Source organism: Macrotis lagotis, chromosome 7 (genome assembly GCF_037893015.1).
Source record: "Macrotis lagotis isolate mMagLag1 chromosome 7, bilby.v1.9.chrom.fasta, whole genome shotgun sequence".
Classification (NCBI taxonomy): Eukaryota; Metazoa; Chordata; class Mammalia; order Peramelemorphia; family Peramelidae; genus Macrotis; species Macrotis lagotis.
The window spans coordinates 88,679,348-88,691,523 of NC_133664.1; the positions used below are offsets into that span (position 1 = coordinate 88,679,348).

The 12,176-nt window shown below is 37.1% G+C and overlaps 1 protein-coding gene across 1 annotated transcript in view; it reads left to right on the top strand.

Moving 5' to 3' along the window:
* Positions 1-349: 349 nt before the first annotated feature.
* Positions 350-12,176, top strand: part of CNPY1 (canopy FGF signaling regulator 1) — a 199,254-nt gene continuing 187,427 nt past the window's right edge. The window contains exon 1 of the mRNA XM_074193290.1: positions 350-519. The gene's annotated coding sequence lies outside the window, so the exon portion shown is untranslated. The remainder of the gene's footprint in view (positions 520-12,176) is intronic.

A 12,176-nucleotide genomic window follows, 5' to 3' on the forward strand; every position in this document is an offset into this window, starting at 1 on the left:
ATTTTTTGTTATGATAATTTCTTGCCCTGAAAACAATCCTATAATCCACAGAAGACCCTCAATCCCATTTGGAGTTATAAACTGGGGCTATAACCAGCTATGCCTGTTAATACTACCTGAAGTTATAAGGCATCTGGCTTGAGATATATTTTCTTAAAAGATCTGCCTTTTGTGTTTTTGTTGGGAGGGAGAAACTTATTTATGAGGATATTTTGAATTAGCTTCAGTCCAAAACTTTTGGACTCTTGCTCAGATGAAATACTAGAGGGTTAATATAGCTGTGATGGGGAAAGGTAGGTTGGTAAATAAGGGTGCAACCATTGTGAAACATCCTGTTTGGTGCCAAAATTCAGAAGGGGAAGATTAAGCAAACCAGAGCATTCTGCTAGGGAACAAAACAGATTGCTCACAACCAAGTCAGTCTTGTTTACATAAGACAAACAAGAAACCCAGCATTCCCAAAGGACAACTAAAGGCAAAGTCCAGAGTACAGGATGGCTGATTTTGTTCCTTAGATTGGTGAGTAGCCTGAAGTTCAGACAGAGTTCTTCCTGAGAAATTTACTTTACTTCCTCTTCCACCCACCTCTCTCTCTCTCTCTCTCTCTCTCTCTCTCTCTCTCTCACACACACACACACACACACACACCACACAAGTTCACACCAAAGAAAAGTCATAAAAAGATTGAAATGCTCTAGAGGTTTGCCTGCCTTGGCCTAGAGTGGACTGGCAAGTAGCTATGCTAAAGAGACATAAAGAGTAGCAGGAAAATAAAATACTTGACTTTGACCTCATAGGGAGTAGGAAACCAGAAATGACCTTGAGGTTAGGGGTGGGAGTGGAGAACTGTCTATCAGAGTAGCAAAGAATAAAATTTTACATCACATGTCTGAAATCAATTGTTGGCTTATTCTATTCCACATTTTTAAATAAAAAATTTTCTCAATATTCTAAACTACATGTTTTCAGATAGGAAGTATGAAGACAGTCTAAAATACCTGCTCTTTATCCATCACTATATAGAGCCCTAGGATCATTAAATGAACATAGAAGACAAAGAATTTGACAAGACAAAGATAGCTTATGGGGGACCAAATAATAGAATTCTTGAAAGAAGTAAATGCAAAATCATCAAAAGTACTTATACTAAAGGCAGCAAGACTTTTTTTTTTGCTTTTTCAAGGGTTAATTGTTCAAGGTCACATGCTAGGCAATTATTAAGGGTCTCAGAATAGATTTGAACTCAGGTCCTCCTGACTCCAGGGCCAGTGCTCTATCTGCAGTGTCACCTAACTGCCCCAGGAAGCCTTATTAATCCAAGAAAATACCACTAGTAAGATATTTGCAGCTTACAGGTATCTATTGTAAAGAATAAAGAAAAAGAAATTCTGCAAAGAACTTGATTTAATAAAGTTTTTATAAATTAAAGATTTTATTTATTTTGAGTTTTACAATTTTTCCCCAATCTTACTTCCCTCCCCCCAACCCCCACAGAAAACAATTTTTCAGTCTCTGCATTGTTTCCATGTTGTACATTGATCCAAATTGAGTGTGGTGAAAGAGAAATCATATCCTTAAGAAACATAAAGTATAAGAGATAACAAGATCAGACAATAAGATATCAGTCTTTTTTTTCTAAAATAAAGGGAACAGTCCTTGCTTTGTTCACACTCCAGTTCTTTATCTAGATACATATGGTATTCTCCATTGCAGACAGCCCCAAATTGTCTCTGATTGTTGCACTGATGGAATGAGCGAGTCCTTCAAGGTCGATCATCGCCCCCATGTTGCTGTTAGGGTGTACAGTGTTTTTCTGGTTCTACTCATCTCACTCAGCATCAGTTCATGCAAATCCCTCCAGGCTTCCCTGACTTCCCATCCCTCCTGGTTTCTGATATAGCATTAGTGTTCCATGACATACATATACCATTCTCCAATTGAAGAACATTTACTTGATTTCCATTTCTTTGCCATCACAAACAGGGCTGCTATGAATATTTTTGTACAAGTGATATTTCTACCCTTCTTCATCATCTCTTCAGGCTATAGACCCAGTAGTGGTATTACTGGATCAAAGGGTATGCACATTTTTGTTGCCCTTTGGGCAAAGTTCCAGATTTCTCCCCAGAAAGGAGTTCACAGCTTCACCAACAGTGTAAAAGTGTCCCAGATTTCCCACAACCCTTCCAACAATGATCGTTATCCTTTTTGGTCACATTAGCCAGTCTGAGAGCTATGAGGTGGTACCTCATAGAAGCTTTAATTTGCATTTCTCTGATAAGTAATGATTTAGAGCAATTTTTCATATGTCTATGGATTGCTTTGATCTCCTTATCTGTAAATTGCCTTTGCATATCCTTTGACCATTTGTCAACTGGGGAATGGCTTTTTTTTTTAAAAAATATGACTCAATTCTCTGTATATTTTAGAAATGAGTCCTTTGTCAGAAATATTAGTTGTAAAGATTGTTTCCCAGTTTACTACATCTCTTCTGATCTTGGCTACAGTGGGTTTTATCTGTGCAAAAGCTTTTTAATTTAATGTAATTGAAATCACCTAGTTTGTTTTTAGTGATGTTCTCCATCTCTTCATTAGTCATAAACTGCTTCCATTTCCATAGATCTGACAAGTCCTTGATCTTCTAATTTGCTTATAGTATTGTTTTTTATGTCTAAATCCTGTATCCATTTGAATCTTATCTTGGTCTAGGATGTGAGGTGTTAGTCTAATCTAAATTTCTTCCATACTAACTTCCAATTTCCCTGTAGTTTTTATCAAAGAGAGAGTTTTTATCCTAATAGCTGGACTCTTTGAGTTTATCAAACAGCAGGTTACTATAATCGTTTCCTTTTATTGCACCTAGCCTATTCCACTGATCCACCACTCTATTGCTTAGCCAATACCAGACAGTTTTGATGCCTGATGCTTTATAATATAATTTTAGATCAGGTAGGGCCAAGCCCCCTTCTTTTGCACTTTTTTTCATTAAATCCCTGGAAATCCTTGACTTTTTTTTTCTCCACATGAATTTACTTACTTTTTACTAACTTTTTCTAACTCATTAAAGTAATTTTTTGGAATTTGGTAGGGTACTAAACAGGTAGTTTAGTTTGGTTAGAATTGTCATTTTTATTATATTAGCTCTACCTATCCATGAGCAGTTGATATTTACCCAGTTATTTAAATCTGATTTAATTTGTGTGAGAAGTGTTTTATAATTGTTTTCAAAAAGTTTATGAGTCTGCCTTGGCAGATAGACTCCCAGGTATTTTATATTGTCTGAGGTTACTTTGAATGGGATTTCTCTTTCTAGCTCTTCCTGCTGTATCTTGCTACTCATATATAGAAAGGTTGAGGATTTATGAGGGTTTATTTTATAACCTGCAACTTTGCTAAAATTGCTCATTGTTTCCAGTAGTTTTTTCAATGATTTCTTGGGATTCTCTAGGTATACCATCATGTCATCTGCAAAGAGTGAGAGTTTTGTCTCTTCCTTCCCAATTCTAATTCCTTCAATTTCTTTTTCTTCTCTTATTGCTGAAGCTAACATTTCTAATACAATATTGAATAGTAGTAGTAAAATTGGCACCCTTGTTTAACCCCTAATCTTATTGGGAATGCCTCTAGCCTATCCTTATTGCATGTAATACTTGTTGATGGTTTCAGATAGATACTGTTAATTATTCTAAGAAACAGTCTATTCCTCCACTCTCTAGTGTTTTTAGTAGGAATGGGTGCTGTATTTTGTGAAAAGCTTTTTCAGCATCTATTGATATGATCAATAGGTTTGTTGTTGATATAATTGAGTATACTAACAGTTTTCCTAATATTGCACCAACCCTGCATTCCTGGAATAAATCCTATTTGATCATAATGTATTATCCCAGTGATAACTTGTAATTGTTTTGCTAAGATTTTATTTAAGATTTTTGCATCTATATTCATCAAGGGAGATACATCTATAATTTTCTTTCTCTGTTTTAACACTTCCTGCTTTAGGTATCAGCACCATATTGGTTTCATAGAAAGAGTTAGGCAGAGTTCCATCTTCCCCTATTTTTCCAAAGAGTTTACATAGAATTGGAACCAATTGTTCCTTAAATGTTTGGTAGAATTCACTTGTGAATCCATCAGGCCCTGGAAATTTTTTCTTAGGGAGTTCAATGATGGCTGGTTGAATTTCTTTTTCTCAGATAGGTTTGTTTAGGTATTTAATCTCCTCTTCATTTAACCTGGGCAACTTATATTTTTCTAAATATTCATCTATTTCACTTAGATTGTCAAATTTATTGGCATAGAGTTGGGCAAAATAATTTTGAATTATTACTTTAATTTCCTCCTCATTGGTGGTGAGTTCACCTTTTTCATTTATGATACTAGCAATTTGGTTTTCTTCTTTCTTTTTTTTAAATCAAATTAACCAGAGGTTCATCAATTTTATTGGTTTTTTTTCATAAAACCAACTTTTGGTTTTATTTATTAATTCAATAGTATTTTTGCTTTTGCTTTTATTAATTTCTACTTTAATTTTTAGAATTTCTAATTTGGTATTTAATTGGGGATTTTTAATTTGTTCTTTCTCTAATTTTTTTAGTTGTATATTTAGTTCATTGATTTCCTCTTTCTCTAATATATTTATATAAGCATTTAAAGATATAATATATCCCCTGACAGCTGCTTTGAGTGAATCCCATAGGTTTTGGTATGTTGTTTCATTATTGTCATTATCTAGGATAAAATGATTAATTTTTTCTGTCATTTGTTTTTTGATCCACTCATTCTTTAAAATGAGGTTATTCAGTTTCCAATTGGTTCTAGGTCTGTATCTCCTTGGCCCAATATTGCATATGACTTTCATTGCATTGTGATCTGAGAAAGAAGTATTCACTATTTCTGCCTTTCTGCAGTTGATCATTAGGTTTTTAATGTCCTAGTACATGGTCAATTTTTGTATAAGTGCCATGTACTGCAGAGGAAAACGTATAGTCCTATCCCCATTCAATTTCCTCCATAAGTCTACCATATCTAGTTTTTCTAACAATCTATTTACCACCTTAACTTCTTTCTTGTTTATTTTATGATTCAATTTATCTAGATCAGAGAGTGGGAGGTTGAGGTCTCCCACTTGAAGAATTTTGCTATTATGTCTTCCTGTAGTTCTTTCAGCTTCTCCTCTAAGAATTTGGATGCTATCCAACTGGGGGCATATATATTCAGTATTGAAATCACTTTATTATCTATGGAACCTTTTAAGAGGATATAGTTTCCTTCCTTATCTCTTTTAACACCATCTATTTTTGCAGCTGCTTTGTCTGAGATAAGGATTTCTACCCCTGCTTTTTTCACTTCAGCTGAAGCAAAATATATTTTGCTCCAACCTTTTACCTTTACTCTATATGTTTGATTTAATAAATTTCATGGACCTTGTGGAGAATAAAGGAAAATATTTTGACAAGTACATTTCAGAGTGAAGAAATGAGGGGCGGCTAGGTGGCACAGTGGATAAAGCACCGGCCCTGGAATTAGGACTACCTGGGTTCAAAACCAGGCTCAGACACTTAATAATTACCTAGCTGTGTGGCCTTGGGCAAGTCACTTAACTCCATTTGCCTTGCAAAAATCTAAAAAAAAGAATGTGCTGTGGGGCAGTAGAGTGGTGCAGTGGACAGAGCACCAGCCCTGAGCCCAAGAGGCAAGACCCATGGTCCCAGACAGGCCACCCAATCCCACCACCTTGCAAAAAAGTAAAAAATAAAATGTATTATATCTGACTATCCTGTCCTATGATCTACCCTCTCCTCTATCACCCACATCCCCCCCTCCCCACCCCTGTCCCCCTTCTCTTCTTTTTCTTCTAGATGTCTATACCCTGTTGAGTGTGTATGCTGTTTCCTCTCTGAGCCATTTCTGATGAGAATGAAGCCTCTGTCATTCCTCCTTGCCTTTCCCCCTTCCATACCATTGAAAAAACTACATGAAATATCTTTCATATGAAATATTTTAGCCTGTTCTACCTCTCCTTTCTCTTGCTTCCAGTACATTTCCCTTTTACCCATTAACTCCATTTTTACAATATATTATATCTTCAAATTCAGCTCTCTCCTGTACTTCATGTATAAAACTTCTTCTACCTGCTCTATTAAATGAGAAGGTTCATATGAGTATTATTAGTATCACCTTTCTATGCAGGAATACACACAGTTCATCATCATTAAAGCCCTCAGAATTTACCTTTCTCCTCCACTCTCTATGCTTCACCTGAGTCCTGTACTTAAAGATCAAATTTTCTGTTCAGCTCTGGACGTTTCAACAGGGACATTTGAAATTCCCCTGTTTCATTGAAAATCCATCTTTTCCCCTGGAAGAGGATGTTCAGTTTTCTTAGGTAGTTGATTCTTGGTTGCATTCCAAGCTCATTTGCCTTCCAGAATATTATATTCCAAGTCCTACAAGCCCTTAATGTAGTTGTTGCTAAGTCCTGTGTGATCCTGACTGCAGCTCCACGATATTTGAATTGTGTCCTTCTGGCTGCTGAGGTTTGTCCTCTGTCCCTGGGACAGGACTCTGGGGCTTTGATGACATTCAGACCCTGGTCACAGTCTGGGCCCCTCATAGAGCAGGGACACCCCCCTCACAGCCTGGGGGCAGAGGTGCGCTAGTGGTCATTCAACAGACCAGGAGAGCAGTCAGAGCCTCATGTACTGATGCAGGGGTGTCCCAATAATACTCAAAAGTTCAGGAAACACCCCCAAACTAGGCATAGGCTGGAGAGATGAATAAAAATCTTTGACTTGGGAGTTCTGGAACTTGGCTAATATTGCTGGAGGTTGTTTTTTTGGGGGGGGCATCTCTTTTAGGAGAAGATCAATGGATTCTCTCAATTTCTATTTTACCCTCTGCTTCTAGGATATCAGGGCAATTTTCTTGTAGAAATTCTTTAAAAATTTGGTGAAGGCTCTTTCCTGATCATGACTTTCAGGGAGCTCAATAATTTTTGAATTATCTTTTCTAGATCAGTTGTCTTTTTCAATGAGATATTTCACATTTTCTACTAGTTTTTAATTCTTTTGGTGTTGAATTATAGTGTCTTGAGTTCTCTCAAAGTCATCAGCTTCCTTTAGCTCCAGTATACATATAAAGGATTTGTTTTCCTCAGAGAACTTTCTTATCTTCATTTTCATCTGGCCAATTCTGCTTTTTAAAGCATTCTTCTCCTCAATAACTTTTTGAACTGTTCTATCCATTTGGCCTAAGCTGGTTTTTGACATGTTATTTTCTTCAGCATTTTTTTTGGACCTCCTTGACTAAGCTGCTGATTTTGTTTTCATATTTTTTCCTGCATCTCTCTCATTTCTTTTCCCAATTTTTCTTCTATTTCCCTTACTTGATTTTCAAAATCTTTTTTGAGCTCTGTCATAGCCTGAGCCCAACTTCTGTATTTCTTGGAGTCTTTAGATGCAGAAGTTAGGACTTTCTTGTCTTCAGATTGAGTATTTTGATCCTCCGTGTGACCAAAGTAATTGGCTATGGTCAGGTTCCTTTTTTTTCTGTTTATTCATCTCTCCAGCCTATGCCTAGTTTGGGGGTGTTTCCTGAACTTTTGAGTATTATTGGGACACCCCTGCATCAGTACATGAGGCTCTGACTGCTCTCCTGGTCTGTTGAATGACCACTAGCGCACCTCTGCCCCCAGGCTGTGAGGGGGGTGTCCCTGCTCTATGAGGGGCCCAGACTGTGACCAGGGTCTGAATGTCATCAAAGCCTCAGAGTCCTGTCCCAGGGACAGAGGACAGACCTCAGCAGTCTCCCTCCATTCCCCTACCTTCCATAGGCTGAGCACTCAGAGAACAGCTGCTGGGCAGCTCCATGGGCCTGCTTCCGTTTCCTGGATCTGGGCTGCACTGAGGGCCATGGAGGGCCACACTGAGGGCTGCAGAGGACCACGCTGGCCTGGGCTTCACACTCACTCTAGCAGAGGTCTCCTTCTTGATCTTCTAAGTTGTGCTTGGTGCTCCCTGGGGTGCAGGTCAGGAAATTGCTTCTTCTGCTAGGAGCCAGAGCTTGCAGGTACCCTGGGGCTGTTTCTGGGAGGCTGAAATTCCTTCACTCTAGTGCTGCCACCCCTCCAACCCCATGGAACAGAGCCTTCCCACTATTTTCTAGGTTACTTTGGGCTAGAGAATTACCACACTGCATTTTTCTGTGGGTTCTGTCTCTTGAAAAATTTAGTTAAGAGTCATAATTTTAAGGTTTTTGAAATATTTTGGAGAGAGCACCCAGGAGAGAATATACTTCTGCTGCCATCTTGGCTCCACCCCTCCCACCAGCACCTTTTTTTAAGAGCAAATTAAATACCAAGAAGTCCCAGGCACTAAGACAGCTTTGTATTCATTTTACATCCCTCTGTCTGATCTAACAACAGATTAAAAAGTATTATGACAGAACTAATCTTAACCTCACCCCAAACCTATAAGTCTTCCTATGAAAGGCAACTCTGTGACATTGCACATGGAAATGTGATTCCTGATTATTGTAGATATTTCTAGGAGAGAAACAGAGAGGAGGAAATGAGGAAGAAGAGCAGATGGGAGGCCTATGGGACCACAGGCCTTTATGCTTATTTCTCTAATTATCAGGAGTTCTCATCTTCCTACACTCATATAGCTTCACAAGGCCATTCCAGGTGATCATTGAACTTATTGGCCTACCCTGGAAAGACAATATCATAGATCTTTCAAAATTATGAATGGTAATCAAGTAATACATCTGGTTTAAAACACCTCTAAAAAATTGATCACAATCTGGGATATTAAAATTTTTTATTTAAAAAGGTAGAATAAAAAATCCTTAATACATCCTTTATAGACTATATGATAAAAATATTGTTTAATAAAGGAAATATGAAGTAAAAGACATATTTAGAAACTTAAATATTGTGTTATGTAATGAATGAGTCAAAGAACAAAATATGTAAACTTAAAATTGTGATTTCTATAATCAATAATCATTTATTTAGTATTTGCTGTTAAACTCTGTTGACAGATGCTACAGGTACAAAAAACCATCTCTGCCTTTAAGCAGTTTATAGTGTCTCAGGGGAGGTGGCAGGTACATCCCTAAAGCTATATAGAATAAAATCAAAACAGGTAAAAGATAGTTTTGAGGAAGGCAGCAGTGTCTGGGGAAATTGAAGAACCTATGCTCAGAGGAGAGTTTTAGCTGTCTTGAATGAAATAGGTAATTCTAAGCTGGGGGTTAAAAAAAACACTAGTACATTCCAGATGGGGGGATAGTCATTGTAAATGTTGGAGATGAAAGATGAGGTATCATGTAAGGGACAGCAAGAAGGGCAGGTTGATTGAATCACAAAAGGCAAAAAAGAGGATAATAAGGCTGAAAAGATAGGATGGATAAGGATTGTTAAAGGCTTTAAATACCAGAGACATTTATATTTTCATTCTCAAGACAATAAGAAGTCATCGAAGTATTTTAAGCAGGGGAATAACTTGATCTGACCTGAGATTAAGGAAAATCACTTTGGAAGCTGAGTAAAGGATGAAATGGAAGGGAGAGATTTGAGACTCAGAGACCAATTAGGAGACTATTGCAAAAAAACACAGGGCTTTCCAATGTAAGAAGGTAATTGAGGTATGGTGGGGAGGTCCTGAGAGAGGCATGAAGGATGATTGACCTTGGGTCATTAGAGAAAGAAAAATGTGGGCAGATCATTGATGAAAATTGATGCAAAATTAAGTGAAATATTTGCACAGAAGCTACCTCAATATTTCCAAAACACTGATGAGGTGAATTTACATCAAGAATACAAGATTGATTTAGCAAATGGAAAGCCAGAAATATAATTAATCATAGTACTAATATTAACACTTCAAAGAGTTCATTAAAAGTATAGGTAGTGATCAGACTGGTAAAGCTGACAAAAAAAGCAAAAAGAAAATGAAAGACTGGGAAAATAGGTACATTAATTCACTGTTGGTAGAACTATGAACTGGTCCAGCCATTCTGGAAATCAATCTGGAACTATATTCAAAAAAGTTATTAAACTGTGCATACTTGTCGACTTAGCAATATTAAATACCAGTTCTCTATCCCCAAAGAGATTTTTTAAAGGACAATGATCCATTTATACAAAAATATAGCAGCTTTTTCTGTGGTGGCAAAGAATTAGAAATGACTGAACAAGCTTTGTCATATGAATGAAGTAGAATACTATTGTTCTGTAAGAAGTGATGAAGAGGGGCAGCTAGGTGGCGCAGTGGATAAAGCACCAGCCCTGGAGTCAGGAGTACCTGGGTTCAAATCTGAGCTCAGACACTTGATCCTTACCTAGCTGTGTGGCCTTGGGCAAGCCACTTAACCCCATTGCCTTGCAAAAACCTAAAAAAAAAAAAAGTGATGAAGAAAGTTGTCTCAGAGAAACCTGGGAAGGCATATACGAATTGATGCAAAGTGAAGTGAACAGAACTAGGGAACAATAAACCAACCACAATTCCAGAGGACTCATCATGAACCATGCTACCCACCTCCAGCTAGACATCCAGTAAACTCAGAATGCAGATTGAGGCTTTTTTTTTTTTTGACTTGGCCAGTGCAGGAATTTGTATTGCTTGAATATAATGAGTTTTGTTTTTCTTACTTTCTCAATGGAAAGGGGAGAGAGAGAATAGGGAGAGAAACAGATGTAAAAATAAAATAAAATAAAATAAAATTGAATTTTAAAAAAGATAGTATTCCATAGATTAAATTTTATAGGGGAAGTCATACCAAGAGGATTAGAAGTTCTCAAAAATGAAATTCTGAACCCATAATTCTGATGAAGAAAAGGAGGTATAAACCACTTAGTGATTTGTCTCATATAATTCCAACTCAAAAAAAAAACTTTGACCAATTTACAGATTCACCAGTTTGGCTTGCCTTTCCGTGACCCCTCTAACATTAACTATTTCCATTCTCCTTTAATTTTGTAGAATTTGCAGTGCTTATCTGTTGTTTGGGACTTCCATGTTTTTTATTTGTTTTGAATTTTTGAAATGTATATATTATTTCCTTCCCAACTAGACATATGATACAATTAGTAAATCAGGTCTCTCAAGAAAGATGGATATTAAATGATATATTATTAGCATATATATCTGATTTGTATATTGGCATAGCTAGGTGGATGGGATTATTTTACTCATGGAGGACGTGTACACTTTGCTTGTGACTGGGAATGTCACTGCATCTTGTCTTTCCACAGTTTTCCATATCTTATCCTGTTGAGCAGGTATATCTGTTATAGAGTTTGCTTTTTGCCAACCCTAATATCTTCTATGTTAGAGCAGGAGCAGATAAATTCACACTTGTAGGGGGCACCTGCATAAGGTCTGGCATCAGAAAACTTTGGTTTGACTCCTGGGCTCTGTGACTTGCTCTCTGTGTGATCTTATGGAAATCAATTAACTTCTTCTGGCCCTAGTTACTGCATCTGTAAAATGAAGGGTTGGTTGATCAATCTTTTGACAATGAGCAAAGGTTTTCTGTAAAAAAGACAGGGCTAGTTCACAGTGACTTAGGTTAAAAATTCACAGATACTTCTATCTACAGTATCAATTTAGGTTCTTTACTATTCATTCTTTTGATCAGTCTTGTTTCTTGTCCTACTGACTGATCCTTGGCCTGCAGTTTTAATTTCTGGTTGTCCCTCTGAATCCTGGTGTTGTCCGATTTTTTTTACCTTTTGCTACAATGTTACTTTATACAGATTTTCCTTTTTTACCTCATTAATTCAGATTCTTAGCTAATTGGTTGCCAACCTGTTTGCTACAGAAAAATCTCCAGTTTCTTCCCTTTCCCCAACCAGCTGGGGTTGGGACAACATATGTAAAGTATCTTGCAAATTATAAAGGATAGAAAAACATATTATAAAATACACCTGGGTCAGTCAGCTAGTAATTTTGCAGTATAGGTGCTGACAATTTGTGCCCTATGTGTTTGGGATATGATGAGAAAGAGATGAGAAGGCCCCATGGACATCAATCTATTGCCAAATTGAGCCTTGGCTCAGTTCTGCTGACCAGAAGAGAGAAAGAACTTTCTTATCTTTCTCTTTTTACATCTATTTGCAGTATCTCTATACCTCGATACATAGTAGATAAAGATTCCATATGGAACCCTTT